The sequence below is a fragment of the Myripristis murdjan genome, chromosome 24 (assembly GCF_902150065.1).
Source record: "Myripristis murdjan chromosome 24, fMyrMur1.1, whole genome shotgun sequence".
Classification (NCBI taxonomy): Eukaryota; Metazoa; Chordata; class Actinopteri; order Holocentriformes; family Holocentridae; genus Myripristis; species Myripristis murdjan.
Genome location: NC_044003.1, coordinates 20,682,852 through 20,698,850, shown reverse-complemented (window position 1 = coordinate 20,698,850; position 15,999 = coordinate 20,682,852). Strand labels below are relative to the sequence as shown.

Genomic DNA, 15,999 nt, shown 5'->3' with positions numbered 1-15,999 from the left:
TGGTGGATTACCTGCCAAAGTGTCTGGAGGGTAAATTTTCCAGACACAACCAAAATTTGGCAGCACTTGGTTGGTGGGAGTTTTCCAACCTGTGTGGGATTCACTGAGAGAGTATGAACAGCACCACAGGAGTTGATGGTTCAGTTATACAAAAAAATCAGTTCTTTATTTGTTCATCCAGTACGACTGAAATTATATCCAAATCAGAATTGACAATCTGGCTGCACATAAACTGGGACAGTATCAACATGTTCAGTACAGCGGGCTGTGACCCAGCTTGGGGGTGTGTAATCTGCTGCGCAAATCAGGATCAAAACTGAGAAGACAGGACTTCACTGTTTCATCATGATTCAAGTTCTGTGTTTTACCAGCTTTAAAGTGCATTTTACAAGGATAAGAGCATGCCTAACAGCAGTATCAAACCAACAAAGACAAAATGATGATTGAAATGGGGAGAGACAGAGCTTAATGGGCTAATAGTGCTGACTAGAGGAGGGAGGCGAACCAGGGGGGTCTCATCATGCAAATAAAAACTATCACAGACTTTATCTGTTGCTAGAAATTGCCGTTTCATCTTGTAGTGTCAGTGTTTTTATAACCTGACCTGTATATGAAAACAATTATGGTGTTTGAAGAACAAATAACCACATGAAATCTTACAATAACATCATGTTATTGTAAGATTAAAAAGCCATTATTTTTATGGCAGTGTAAGTTGGCTGTTTTCAGAGGCCAACATGTTTTCACTGCTGATGTTTTGATACGAACATTTAGAGTCTTAGATGAATTCATTTAAGAAAACCTTTTACTGCCACCCATATGGGAAATCCTTAAAGTAGTCGAGAAAATAAACCAGTGGAGAAAAGTGACAGTTACCCCAACTCTAACAACAAGAAATGTGAGATGTTTAATCAGATAAAATCAGAAGCACAAGCCTGGGAAAATGCATTAAAAATAATATAAATAAGACAAAAGATAAACAACACATTACAAATTAGAAAGGACAAGAACAAAGAAATAAAAGCATGTCTAAAAAGTGTATTTTAAGACATGATTTTGACAAGATTGCTTTGACTCAGCAGTTGCAGTGCTTTCGTTGTAAAAAAGTTTGAAAAAAAAAAGTAAAAAGACGTTTGTGCACTGAGACACAGGACAGGAAATTGATGTTTCTTTTCACTGCATACTGTTGTGGACAGCTTTCGTTTATTTGTTAACTTTTGACATTTTTTTTCTTACTTTATTTATTTTGCTCAACCCGTCAGTGCTGTAGTCTGAAGACACCCAAATAGTCACATGTGTAAGAGGAAGCAAACTCAAACCAGATGCCACATATTTCAGGTCAGGTTCAGTGAGAGTTGGGTCTGATCCAATTCACATACTGATGTTGTTAGGAATAATAAATATGTAATAATGCAATTTTAAGCCCATTGCCAAAATGTTGTAGCACATAAGTAGCAATCAAACACTTATCCAAAGATATTCAGTTGCCTTCATATTTTTTTTTTGTCTCCAGAATTAGATGTTAGATGTACAGGTGGAGCTTGTGCTGGACCTTTTAAGGGCTTTTTAGATTGGCGATGAAAATTGCTTGCGTGGAGTCGCTCGCGGCATTTCCTGTTAAATTTAGTACTGATTGTCATGTGCACTCTAGACACCTAGTTCAGGGCTTCACACTTATGGCAAAAATGACGGTATTTATCATTACGACAAACATTGTGATTGGGATTATTAACCAGGCTTAATAGTCTTGATTTGAGGGTGGAAAAAACATCATCCAACATCAACATTATTCTTAGCTACAGTTGACATTCTAGATGACATGAAATGTTCAGTACATATGCATATAGTATCCTAACCCTAACCCTAACCCTAACCCTAACCCTCGCAGTATACTAAGAGTATTATTTATGGGTGCTAAAATTGAGATGCGTGCTTACCCACATTAATCTGTGCAGAGCTACTTGTGTGAGAGAGAACGAACTCAAAACTGTTCCCACACATGCCAGCAGGCCTGGGGTTTTCTCTGTAGTTCGAGCATTTCTTGTTTTCACTTGGTTTCGCTTGTCAGGTGCATTTCCTGTTCAACCTGGAATCGGTTGGCTAGGTTTCGGCATTGACATTTATGGCCCTGAAGGCAATTTTTACCAACTTTTTTTTTTTTTTTTTTTTTTTTTTTTTTTTTAACATATCAGCTATAATGAAATAAACACAATGGGTTTTATAATGCAGACAACTTTGCCATATCCAGTGGGCTGCACAATGAAAACGTTCTGACCCTCTGATAAAGAAACCATAACCTTGAGGCATAAAGGTTTGTAGCCTGACATTCTTGCGAAGAAAGGCTATACTGATCACCTCATGTACCACAAGGTTTTCTTTGCTATAGCATAGAGATTTTCTTTGCTATAGCATTGTGTTCATTGTGATGAAGTTGTTCATAGAGAGACAAGACACACACACCATACCAGTAAGTGAAAGTAACTCCAGTAGTCATAACTGCCGGCAGACATTTTATAATAAGCCCATGTGTACAAATCAATAGGAGGAGTAGCTTGTGTAGCATTTTGAGGGACTGATTCATTGGTCTAGCAGCAACCCTGTTTGTGTTCTTGTTTGTGTTCTGGTTTCTAATGGCTTTCTTGCACTCCTTTGACAGGGCTTTGTGATAACATTAGGGTAAATTTAGGTGCACTAATCGTAAATGCAGTTTAGCTTTTTGGTGGCATTACTAAGCAACGCTGCACTGCTCTCTTCTCTTCATTGCATTGATGTATTATTATGCATAAGTATATGAATGGCTGGATGTGAGTATGTGCAGGAGATGTGAGGATGCTATTGTGTTTGTAGTGCAGTGTTTGGGCATTGAAAGAGGAAGGTTACTTTGTCATGTTACAAGCAGTGTTATGTATTTTCACATCCCTTGTTTATGTCTGTGTTTTTGTACGCACTGGAACCACAAGAATTTCCCTAAACACACCTCGATGTCAGAGTTGGCTGTCATGTGGGCCTCTGAGTCATAAGTTACTGTACGAGAAGTGATGTCACCCAGAGTTAAGTTGCCCGACTTCAAATTTAGAACAGGCGATGGTGTCACTTGGTGTGATGGGGTGATGTACAGGCCATTACATTCATAATGTGTGTGGTTTCTTTGACTATGACAGAGGAAATTTTATCAACATTTTATCTGAAGGTATTTTGTAACTGGGCCAGTAAGGCTTTGTTAGAGATTCTTATCTCACGAACATTTCATGCCGGATTTAGACTACACAATATTTTTGTCTTTCACAAAGCTCACCAAGTGTTGTACCAGACAATCATAGCGCCATAAATTCCTGCCATGTCTTGTTTGGGAGGCTGGCAACACTACAAGTAACATCCCGACCAATCATCATTCACACCCTTGTTTGAGTTCATAGATCGTTGGAGAGGAGGGTCAAGAAATTGTGATGCTGGTGGTCTTGTGTTCCAAAAAGATAAAGAAAAATGATTGGACCACTTTTGTCACAGAAGAGGACAGTATGGGTTGTCTATCCAGTCTAGCAGTTCTCTCCCTGCTGTGACGCACTGGCATTTTCTAATGAAAGAGATCAGACCGGCTTTTCCAAAGATAAACTACTGTTCCTGCCTGGGAGGTTCAGTCTGCAGAATACATGGCATCCCAGTGAAAGTATTCGCAAACATCACAAGGACACCACATTGCTGGTCTTTTATGATATCAAACTACAAGGAGTAAGATGCATCTTCCCAGCATTCATATTTGGGCCTGACACTCAAAAGTTGTTGATGACGACTGGATTGTGCCAAAATCAGTGTAGTAAATAAGTTTAATGGCCAGTGTGATTGCAGATATACTTTCTATTCAGTTCACAGTCACTCCTGATGCCTGTTTTGTTTTTTTTGTTTTTTTTTTTTTATAAACAACCATTGAGTAAATTCATCAAATGCAATTATTTATCCATTTGCTAAAATTGTTCACCAGTCAGTCATTATATAACAATCTTAAATCAAATTTAAAAAGATAAAAATTTAAAACTTGTATGCTGCACACAGTGTCTGAAAAATGTACTCTCCTCCAAATGTGGGTTAACATTTACAGACATAGAAAAACCTGATTGCTCCATTTCAGTCTAGCAAATACAAGGCTGTAGCGACAAAGACTGGATGGCAAAAATATGAAGTGAGATGAGAATGAGTAGTGAATAAATGGGAAATTAAAAAAAAAAAAAAGATTCCCTGTGAATTCCACTTGTTTTCACTTGACAGTGTGAAATGAATGAATCTTAATGGTTAGGGGCATCCCCGTTCCCTACTTCCCACAACATCCCTGACCCCCCAGCTCATTGGGCCGTGATGAATCTATCATCCATCCATTGGCTGTTGCCATGCAGAGTAGATGAGGCAAAGATGTCCCAAGAGTTGTGACACACACACACACACACACACACACACACACACACACACACACACACACACACACACACACAGAGTCATTTACTCATGGGAGGGTTGCAGCCTTCCAGCCCATTGAAGCTCCATTGAGGACTCACCCTTGTTTGAACTCTGAGAGGGTGTCTGCTCAAGACAGATCGTACTGAGACAGATGTGTCTCTCGCTTCCCCTCCTCCCCCTCTCACATCCTCCATCCTTGGCTTTTCACACAACAGCAGAGAACAGTCTTTTGACATCGACGAGACAACACATTTGCTTGCACCATAAAAACACAGTCTCTGTCTCCTGCCCTCTTTCCCCCTCTCTCTCTCTCTCCTGTGTACATTGAAAAGTCTCTCTCTCTCTCTCTCTCTCTCTCATACAAACTCAAACACCAACCCCCTTGCGTGACCTGGAGCCATGTTGCAAATATGCGTTTTCCAGTCGTACAGATGATGCTCAGTCATGTAAATAATTGATTTGCAATTTAATCCTGGATGTCTGTGAGCATCAACAGCTGTCACGCCATCCATGGTTTTTGCAATAGCATCCTGTCGCTTTTTTATGGAGCATGTAATATGGCAGAAACACCTGATTTGACTCTGAATGGGTTGACATTATAGTCCTAGACGAATTTGGCATTTTCAGCACATCCCTGTTGAATTTTGCCTAACATACATTTGTGTTACCTGTGCCCATTATGTACATCGCGCAAACACACTCTCTGGTAGTTAGCCTAAATACGAAAAAACCATGATTTTATTAAATACACAAAATTCACACGTCTTCAGATAACTGTGAATGAAATATCAACACTATTTCAATAATAACAGTTGGAACCATTGTACTGTTGCTTGTACACTTCCTTTTTACTTTGCAAGTTTCACTGCGTTCAGATCTTATTTGAAAAAGTGAAAGAATGAGCTTTTTTTTTAACTTTATTTCATTGATCTTTTTGAAAAGATGGTCACACTGTTGAAAAGCAGGACTGCAATACTTTCTGTTTTATTGTCTTGTATTTTTACAGTTTTATTCAAGCAGAAATTAATGTTTGAAATCAATGTTGAATTTCTTTTGCATTAAGATGCAACATAAATGTGCATTGTCCTGACTTAGATACACAGAGCCGTTGAAGATCACACATTTGTACAAATATTATATCATCAAGTGTGACCGTTTAGGTGTGTCACCCACTGTGGTTTCTGTGCAATTGAATAACTCATGTGACTACTTTTTTGTGGGTTTCTTTATCCAAAGCACCACACTGGGCTGAGAGTACATGTATTTTTGTCATGGATGGCCGCAGTGGGAAATGAACCCCTGACCTCGGCAGCGTTGGCGTCATACTCTTTCTCTTGAACTATACCAGACCACAAGTTTATGTTATCTTCTAATCCCCCACACCAAAGGAGGCATATCATAAACAACGGGTCTTGACCCAAATCAGGTCATGGCCTGTTTCTGTTTTGTCCCCTCAGGACAAGAATATGTTTCAAGTGTAAGGGAGAGGCCGGCATTCTACAATATGCGTCCTTTGCTGTAAAAGTTGAAGAACCTCTTGTACTGAATGGCTGCCTTTTCAAGAGAACGTTGTTTTTTCCAGTCTGGTGCGATGACCTTGACTCAGTGTTTTCTTGGAGCTGGTAGTTGCCTAAGTAGAGTAAGACCTTTTCAGGACAAAGTCACCTCTTCTTCTGATGACCTTGACAAGACCTCTCTCAAACTGAGTTTGTATCTTTGTATCTTCCCTCATCAGTGCCATTGAAAATACAAAGGATGTACTTTAAGTGTTTTTCCTGTTGCATTGCCTGATGGATTTACATATTGGAAATAAACATTTCTGCAAAAATTGCACCCCCTGTATTTCAGCATCCTGTGCATTCTGTCGAGCTGGGAAAATGATCATATACATTGCTGTTTTAATGGACAGAACTTGAACACCATAATTAAACCAAATATTCCATAATTTTTTTGCTGGATGGATTACTTGGATTGACCTGTAAGCTTAACTCCAGAAAGACAAACATTACACAAGATATATTAAATGTACTTAGTCGTTGCTGTGCAAGCCACAATTTAATCAATTGTGTTGAACAAATATACATTAGATTTTAATGTTTACACCAAACCAAACTCAGCTGATATGAAGAAACAGATAAGAGGTTCCTGAATGTTCACCGTTCTGGTCCATTTAACAGAGTGAACTCTGGGATCAGGAGTCTTTTGTCTTTCTGTAAACTTGAGCCACAGACCACTGGGCTGGGACACTCTGTGGCTCCTGTCACAGTCAGATTGTTTGTGTGTGTGTGTGTGTGTGTGTGTGTGTGTGTGTGTGTGTGTGTGTGTGTGTGTGTGTGTGTGTGTGTGTGTGTGTGTGTGTGTGTGTGTCCCTGCACATTAATTCACCCCACATAGACCTACACTTTTCAGCCTGTCATTCACAACAGTGGAAGACTGTCCTTTGCTTACACATGAGTCACATTTGAATACATTCCTTGGGCAGCATGAAGTGAAAGTGTGTTTCAGTGCTGTTCACTCCCACTTTACTGTCATCGGTCATGGTTTATTCCACTCAGTAGTACTGAGACAAAGTAATGAGGCGGCACTCCTTCAGGAGTGAAGGTTTTGTTTGCATTCACAACTCCTATTCTTTTCTGCAGTTTCTCTCTTTCTGCAGGTTCCTTCTGGATTATTTCTGCTGTTGTCTTGTTGTCTTCATTACGTCCCTGCAAGCTGCCACTTTCAGTCTCTACCCAGTAAATTTGGCAGGTTCCCTGTCGGGCGTTCAACCAAAAGTGACAGCAGCTCTCATCATGCACCTTCCCTTTTTCTAAACAGTCAACCATTGAGGAACAAACTGTGTGTGTGTGTGTGTGTGTGTGTGTGTGTGTGTGTGTGTGTGTGTGTGTGTGTGTGCGCACGTCCTCTGGGGTTCCACTCTGTCATCTGCATGTGCTTCCCCTGCTTTTACGGACACCCCGGCTGTCACCATGGAAACGATTAGCGCCTACACACGGCCCTGCAGGCGAGGTGTGCAAGAGAGAGGCTGTGTTGCTTCACTGTGTGAGTGTTATATGTTCCTGTGGGTGTTTCTGTATATGTTTCTGTTTGAGTAGTGAGGAAAATGCCCCAGGTTATGTCAGGAGATTGATGTCTGTAATTCATGAGCAAGTGCAGCTGATTTGAGAGTCAAAGGGTCAGACAGAGCAGCCATTTTTTATTAGTTTTGTATGTGCTGTGCACTGGTGAAGAAAAGGTTAAAGAAGTGGGATGTAACCAGTGATGCTTCCTTTGGGCTGTTTTGTATTCATCTGGAGAGATTGAACACCAAGATAGCACCATCAAATTATGTCATTACGTTTTTTAACTTATATGAATACAGGCAAAATACAGTGAATTTCCACCCACATTGTTTGCATTGATAAAGTTAAAATCATAAATTGTTGGTGACAAACTTCCCTTTTCTCTGTACCTTGACTGTTTTTTGTCCATCAGCCTCCTCAGCACACACCCACGCACACACACACAACCCGGATGAGAGTGTTGTATCTAATCAATATGTGACATTGATTTTCTAATTCACTCCCTCTCTCAAATTTCTGTCCAAACACCTTTTCCAGTCATTATCAGTCAGTCAGCCCATGGCCTGGCTCATTGCACAAATGCTAAACAGTATTATCTCAGTTAAAACCCTGTTTTTTTGTTCATCTGTCGTGCAGTGAGCTTGAGCTGTTCATGTCACAGCCATTTTTGATTTTGAGGAGCATTCTTAGGGTTGTTAGTCTATTGAGTCTGGCAGCCCAGTAGGTAGCAAGACCATCACATAAAGGAAATGTGACAGGCTTGATTCCTGCAACAGCTAGCATTTATTATCTCTCATTCTTTAGATGATCGAAGAAAAAAAACTTGAGCTGATGAACTACAGCCTGTGACTTTTGTTTTCCAAAATGGATGTAGAGCATTTTAGCAGGAGGAAAAAAAATCTCCCTTCCAGTGGTCAAATGCATCACTGCACTTAACAATAAATTTTTAGGGTACAAAACTGACCTGCCGACAGGTATTGTTTGAAAAGCCACCACAGGACGTTATGGCCTTGTATTAATGTGTGTTGCTACGATGGGGGTCACTGGAAAATTCCACTCTGGCTGTGGATTTGTGGCTCCTGAAAAACATGTTTATTTTCTAGGACTGCACACATCTCTCTCTGTGGCTCCACCACCTGCTGGGCTGATGGACAGATTTACGCACTGGCTGACTGGCTGAGTGTTTGGCTAGCTCGCTGAACGACTGACTGGATGGATGTTGTGCAAACTCAGTGATTTGCTGGCTGTTGAACTGGCTACCTAGTTGACAGGATGGCTGGGTACCTAAATACCTGTCTGCTTAGCTAATGACTGCGTTTTTTGTCTTGCTTATTTGCTGGCATGTTGGTTTAGTATTTTGACTGGCTGGCTGCTTTAATTAATTTACTTCAGTGTCTTTGTCTGTGTATCAAGCAAGACTGCCTGACGATTTCTGGCTGTCTGGCAGGCTAAAAGAAAAATTCCACTTGGAGAGGAAGTAACAGAGTGAAAGGGAAAGAGGGAGGGGAAAGAAAGGAAAGGAAAGCAGGGGGGAACATGTGAATAAAGAAGTTGGAGCAGAGAGAAAGAGAGAAGTTGGGATGTTCGGCGATTGAGATGTGCGTCATGAAGTCTGTTATCATCAGCGTTCAGTCTGCGCCATCCACATGGCATTTTTGCAGACCTGTTTGTTTTTGCACGTCGGTGTGTGTGTGTGTGTGTGTGTGTGTGTGTGTGTGTGTGTGTGTCTTAGAGGTCCAGAAAGGGAAGCAGGAGGTGTGTATGTGTGTAAATGTAGCGTGACGTGAAGGTGAAGTCTGCTCATGTGTCAGACCACATGGAGCCTCCACACACCACTATGTCCTTATAAGGACAGTGTCTAGTATTTTGTGTCCCTATGGGGCCTCATCCATCCATCCATCCATCCATCCATCCATACACCCATCCACAGCATCCTTCCTCTGCTCCCTCGCTCGGTTGCCATGCAGGTCGCCCAGAGGAGGGGTGACTTGGGCGAGGGCTATTCACTGTGACAGATGGGAGGCAAGGAAGTAGTGTTTGGTGTGTGTGTGTGTGTGTGTGTGTGTCTGCTCTCACATGATAGAGGTGATTTTGTGTAACTGACAGAGTATCCAGAAGAAAGGCTACAGTAGCAAGCTGTCATATACTGATTGGTGTGCTAAAAAAAAAAAAAAATACAGAATAAGTACTTCTGTGTAGGTGTGTGTGTTTGTGTACAGTATACGCTTTACAATTGCCGTGTATGTATGCGTGAGTTTGTTGAGGGTTTGGGACACATATGTGGGTGCATCTACTCGTTAAACATGTACACGTGCGTGTGTATATATACAACAAGAGGCTTTGTGGTCTATTGATTATAGCTGCAGAGTGTAGTGGTGTGCGGGAGGGTGACTGTGGACTTGATGTTTATTCTTCTCTCATGCAGAACAGAAACAGAAAGTTTAATCCCTCCATCTAACTGTACCATTAATGCATTGCATCTAGGCCATAGTTTTGGAGTGTAAATATTCACTGTTTGATGAAATAGCCACTGATGGGTGCTGAAGTCCAAACAGCTAGCTGGCTACTGTCTGAGACAACAAGGCAATTTATTGACTAAACACACTGTTGACCAGTCACAACATTATTTTAAATTTTTATTGTTTTTTACACCATGAAATAGCTTGAATTTTTAGACCAGTTTGAGCAGGTAGTAAGATGTTTTGAGATGATATTGTGTAACTTAACTTCTTGGTTGACAATTTGCATCAAGTAATTGTATGATTTTTAAAAATATGACGTTTTGCACTTTAGAATAAGACTAAACAATTAAAGGTATTGATCGGCTAGCTGGTGTTTGAAGTTGACTTCTCCCCACTACATCTAAGGAGGAGCTAGAGAGAAAAGTGACACATTGCCTGAGGTGGGTAATACATGTCACTTTCTTTAATTTGTGGTAGAATACCACATTTTCCTCTTTGTAGCAGTGAGGGATATTAGACAGTATCCTAGTGACCATCAGCAGCTGCAGTATGTCGCAGGACATTTAATACTCCAGTGAACATGCGACAGACAGAGGTTTAATCAGCTTTGTTTTGAATAGAACAGACTATGGTGTAGGTTTCAGTGTTGAATAATTCATTGGTGTGTTTTTCATTTGTGGAGGGGGAGTTATTTGTTTTCTTTGTGCTTGTGTGAGCCAGGAGCAAAGGGGAAGTTGGTTAATGTGGAAAGTTGATACCATACCTGTCTGTCTTGCAGATGTGTGAGATGCACGAGTGTGCTAATAGATATACAAATGCATGCACAATTTAAAACCCTGCCTATGTGGTGGGTTATTGCTTCCAGTGTCCATTCCACTTAATGCTTATTATCTTTAACGTGAGGTCTTCCTCTCTATCTCATTTTGTGTGCTTTCAGAAACAAAGAGAAAGCGGATGATATAGACGACAACCGAGGGTCCTCCACCAGAGAAGGTACATAGCGTACACACACTCCCACACGACAAACACTCTTTAGAACTAGTTCAGTCATGCCTGAGGAAGACGGCAGTCCACGCTGCCACTGAGGCAGATCAGTCAGCAACAACGCTGCGGTGTTGATGATTACAGCGGGGATTAGCCTGCACTTGTTCTGTGAAGCCCAGGACTTTTCTCCCTTAGACAGTTTGGGTCACGAAGATTTACCGCTCAATTTAGCATTGATATATGGTCCTCTTGGTGTCTTAGAGGGAGAGTTCCCGAACTTTATCATGACAAGGATCCCAATAGAAATATGCATTATATTACAGATCCCAAAGTTTGCCCTCAGGATCCCCATCTGAAAAAGCTGTTAAATGCATCTGACAGTTGTTTATACTGCAGGTGATGACAGGGTTCCCATGGGTCATGGAAAAGTCTGGTTCAGACAGGGAAAGTCAGGGAATTCATGGGACACACCATGGAATATTATGGAATTTTGTCATTCTCAGTGTAAAAGAGTTAAATAGTTTTTCACCAATACAAATATTTCCCTCACAGAATAATATAATAGTAAACTTAAAAGACTTGTAAAATATATAATGAAATAGAAAGAAGCATTTTGTATATATTCTCTAATTTTACCCATTCTTAGATTAATAAAATTACTTAAATGATTCCTCATTTTGGTGGACCCCTAAATAAAAAAAAAAAAAAAAAAAAAAAAAAAAAAAAACACTGGAGTTCCTGTTTAGTTGTTTTGGAAAATCTAAGCAATATTTATGAGCATGGAACAACTCTCCTCCCTAGCCAGAAGTCCGAGCCAAGAGCTGATCCTCAGATGTCATCACAATGTAAAACCTCATGCTGTTGCACTGAAAATGAATTGAGAAAGACTGTAAAAGTTACTGGGCGTTATTTCCTTCAGGGAGGACTTAAACTGACAACACTACCACAAAATAAAGCAACTTCCCATTCAGTCTTTAACAATTGGCAAATTAATCTAAATGTTGCACCTTACTTCTGAGTGTTAGCTCTAAATCTTATGTCGTGTCATTTGAGGCAGTGCTAAAGGGATAAGATCTTAAGCCCGATACAGATGAGTCCTGTTTTGTGGCATTTTATCGGCAAGATAGTTCTCTGTCCCTCTTGCTGGCTGTCAGAAGACACAACACAGTACTTAAATGCTAGATGTAAAAGTGCCATCAGTGTATAACAATGTGTTATTGATGAGTTTGATTTAAACATGATTTCAACAGTACTGAAAAATGCATTTGATCAAAATGTGTATGAAATGGCTTATGTTTTCTCATCCTAGTTATGAAGTGCTGTTTGACCACATTGTGTTGTGATAAGGAAACTGTGATGTATGCTGTATGCAACTGCCTAGTTATAAAAATATCCATATCCAAATTACACCCATCAATCTAGAAAGCATTCGGTTTGTCTGTTTGCTCAGAGCACACTCTCTCTCTCCCAACAGAGGTTGTTTCAAACCCCCAAATAGCAGGAAAAGCTGTTTAAGCACTCCGCTCATTTGGGGCTTTAATTGCACAGAGCCCGCTTTAATTACAAAGCACAAAAAGGCATGTGATGGTAGCAAGGTTTCCCAAGCACAATGTTTGAAATGAGAGGGGATGTTTAACCCCGAGGTTAAAAGAGGACAGTGGGTCTGTCGGGGGAGTTTATTTCGGTTTCTGACACTGTGGGTGGATCGGAAAGGACATCAATCGTTTACACTGACAAGTTGACTGACAGCCTAATATAATGATCTGCAGCCACACAGGTAAAGAGACTGTGAGGTTGGCCTCCACATCATTTGGACATCACTGGGGATTTGAGGCTTTTTAATTGGTTTCAAAGCGCTACTCTTATTCATTCCTGGCTTTAAAGGTGTGATGAAGAGAGACTCAGTGTGGTTTCAGAAGTTAGTTTTCTGTTTTGTAATGAAGCACCTTTTTCCTACTTAATGTGGGCAAGTTTAAAAGATAAAATAAGCTCTCTCTTAACAAATGCTGTTAAAACTCTGTTATTTGTTTTACTAGTGCCATTGTCTGTGTATGGGAAAGGTGATTTCCCCAATCATTTGATTGTAAATGGGAAGGAGGAAAGAGATGGTAAACTCTCCAGATTTTCAGGTTTGGCTGTATAGATAACTGGTTTGTTTAGGGGAACCGGAGGGCATTTCCTTCATAATCTTTGTTTCTCTCTCTGTGGTTAACAGCAATTAATAGTGAAAGGCAAAGACTGGGAGGACCTTGCAAGTGCAGTTTGTGGCTCTGTGAAACTCAGTGGATACAGCCTAAGTTAAGGATTTCTTTCCCAACAGGGCTACAAAGAGAAATGAATGGTTGCATGGCACTGTAACACACTTGGGTGAAAGTGCTTTGTTGTATGCAGAGGCTTATTAATTCAACAATTTACTGTTGATACAGATATTTGTGTGTGAGACATGAAAAATGGCATAACAAATCATACCTTAACAGATGTGAGTGATGTCCAGAATATTTTCGGCACTTTTCCACCCTGTCTTAAAGGTAGACACAGGGCATGACCTTGTCCGTACTTCATGAAAAATAAAAAGCAAGAAAAGGCCTCATTTAAAAGGAACATGGCCCAGGCCTGTCCCTCATTGTTTACTGTTTACTGTCGGTAATGTCACCGTGGGGGCTAGAGTTACCAGAGAAATCCCCATCAACACTGTGGGCTTTGCTGTTGCCAGTGACAAAAACACCTCTGCTGTTCCTTACTTTTGGAAAAAAAAAAAGCCTGGCATATGCAGCTGCCGGAGTTTTGTTGAGGGATTTAAGGTTTAAGACTCCCTGAGATTAGATCACATAATCAACTTTAATGGACTACAATAACTTACTGTACCTTTCAGATGATAACTTGCTTCACCATACAAGCTGCTTGGATCACACACTACAGTTTTTACTCCAGCTGCTCAGTATGGTTGTGATAACCAAACAAACATGGCAACTTGCTCGGGGAAAATAAGCAGCAGAGGAGGATACCTTCAAGAGATGTTTCAGTACAGAGATTGGATCATCATGCATTTCCATATTTTATCCAATTAGTGCCCAGAGAGACTGACAAGGCTGTTGAAAATAATATTTACTTCCCAACTCTCATGATACTATTGTCACCTCATTGTACTTCCCTTACATTCCTCTGAGTATATACTGTACCTTCAGTTTGTTTGGACTGGAAGCCTACTTGTTTTTTCATTTCCGCCCTGGCTTCATGAGAGACGGGAAATAGTAGAGGAGGCTGCTGGAGCTGGTTTGTATACCTCAGGGGAAAAAAAAAAAACATGGAGAGACTATTTTGTGAGAGGATGTCATTGGAGACCTGAATCAGGATTAAGATGCATGGACGTAGGAATGTTTTACCTGCTTAGAATGAAAAATATATGTCAGATTGTTGATAATTCTCACTCCACTTATCTCTCTACAGCCGTGACCTCTGGTACTCCAGTCCCACTAGAAACACTGTTGTTGTGTTTGTGCTTTTCTCAACCAGCTAAGACTGACACTGTGCCTTATATACAAGGTTATAGGGCGCAGCTTGCTCCAACATGCAAGCTGCACCCTATAACCTTGAATGAATGTGGAGAAGGGGATTCATGATTTCTATCTTTCTCTTTGTTAAACTTGCACAATCAGCCAGTAGTATGAGTTTGATTCATGCCAATAATGGCTAGATTTTTTTCCTTATGTTTTTGTGCATCCCCTACCTTTTTTGGTAAATCTGTAGACAAACATGACAGCCATTTTCATCTGGTGTGGCCAAGGTTTTTCTTTGAAAAATGTCAAACAGACCAGATTATGTTACTGGGAGCAGGTGTCTCAATGAAAGACATTGCACTCAATTGAAAAATCCACCCTGTAACACTTTTAACACAGGTCAAAAACAGCTGTTGGTTATGCATATTTCTTGATGTATTTTTTTTTTTTCTAACTGTTATTGTCCAAATATTGATATTCAGCCATCACATCAAGATATTACCATTGTAGCAGCAATGGTATTCAATAGCAGAAAGTCATTTGACCATATTTCATTTCAGTGGGAAATTTCATATTTTGGAGTTAGCCCCATGGGATAAAAGAGGAAAGGCCTCGTGAAGATATATAAGCAGACATTGTTGAGAAACACAGGTGTAATGGATTTTTTTTTATATAGCTGCAGGTTAGGTTTAGTCTGGGAATAATGCAGGTGTAAACTACTAAGCACATGTACCAACATGACATGACTTTACAAATCCCTGTTGTTGCAATGTAATGAGTAACTTGTGATCCAACACCGCCCTCTTCTGGTAGAATCTGTCATCTAATCAGCAGCTATGACAGTGGTTGTGTCAGATTGATAATCAGGCTCATTAGGTGTGATATTTCTGCAGAATCTACCCGTTTCCTATGAGTGTAATATGAAGGCTGTTTTATGTGGATTGCCAATCACATGTGAGACTATCTGATAAGTACAAGATGAGCGGTGACTCATGATTCAAAAGCCGACATAGCTGCCGGGTCTGTTCTGAGAGCTGCAGTGTGATCATCATGTGCACACAGCAGTACACTGTGTCTTTTGTGGTCACTTCAGACTGTGACCAAAGTTTGGGAAAATTAGCTGCGTGTGTGTCTAAGGTGAAGAGGGTGTCTGCATCCGCATTTGCCCGCACAGAATGAAAAATTTCTGTTGTATTTGTTTTGCTATTATTATTTCTTTAAACAAATTCAGTCTTCAAATCCAAAGCCTTACATTCTGCTCAAATACTGTTTGACCTTGTCTGGGACTTGCCAGCCAACACGCACAGAGTTGTCAGTGTTGAATCATTGTTCTTTAAAGAGTAAAAATGAGGCTATCCATCACTGTAGCTGCTACTCCAACAAAAAGTACTGCTGCTGCAAAGGTCAAACTCTGAATCAAGAATTACAAACATTAACTTATTTTTTTTTCTTTTTTAGAAAATAATTAGACTTTAATAGAGATCCATGTGCATTTTAATATGTTAATATCATCTTTAAATAACTTTTTTCCCGACTCAGAATGAA

At 40.2% G+C, this 15,999-nt stretch overlaps 1 protein-coding gene across 2 annotated transcripts in view; it reads left to right on the top strand.

The window, feature by feature from the left end:
- Window positions 1-15,999, top strand: part of fam49a (family with sequence similarity 49 member A) — a 45,402-nt gene that overhangs the window by 15,646 nt on the left and 13,757 nt on the right. For both annotated transcript variants that reach the window (XM_030047032.1, XM_030047033.1), the window contains exon 2: window positions 10,911-10,966. The gene's annotated coding sequence lies outside the window, so the exon portion shown is untranslated. The remainder of the gene's footprint in view (window positions 1-10,910; window positions 10,967-15,999) is intronic.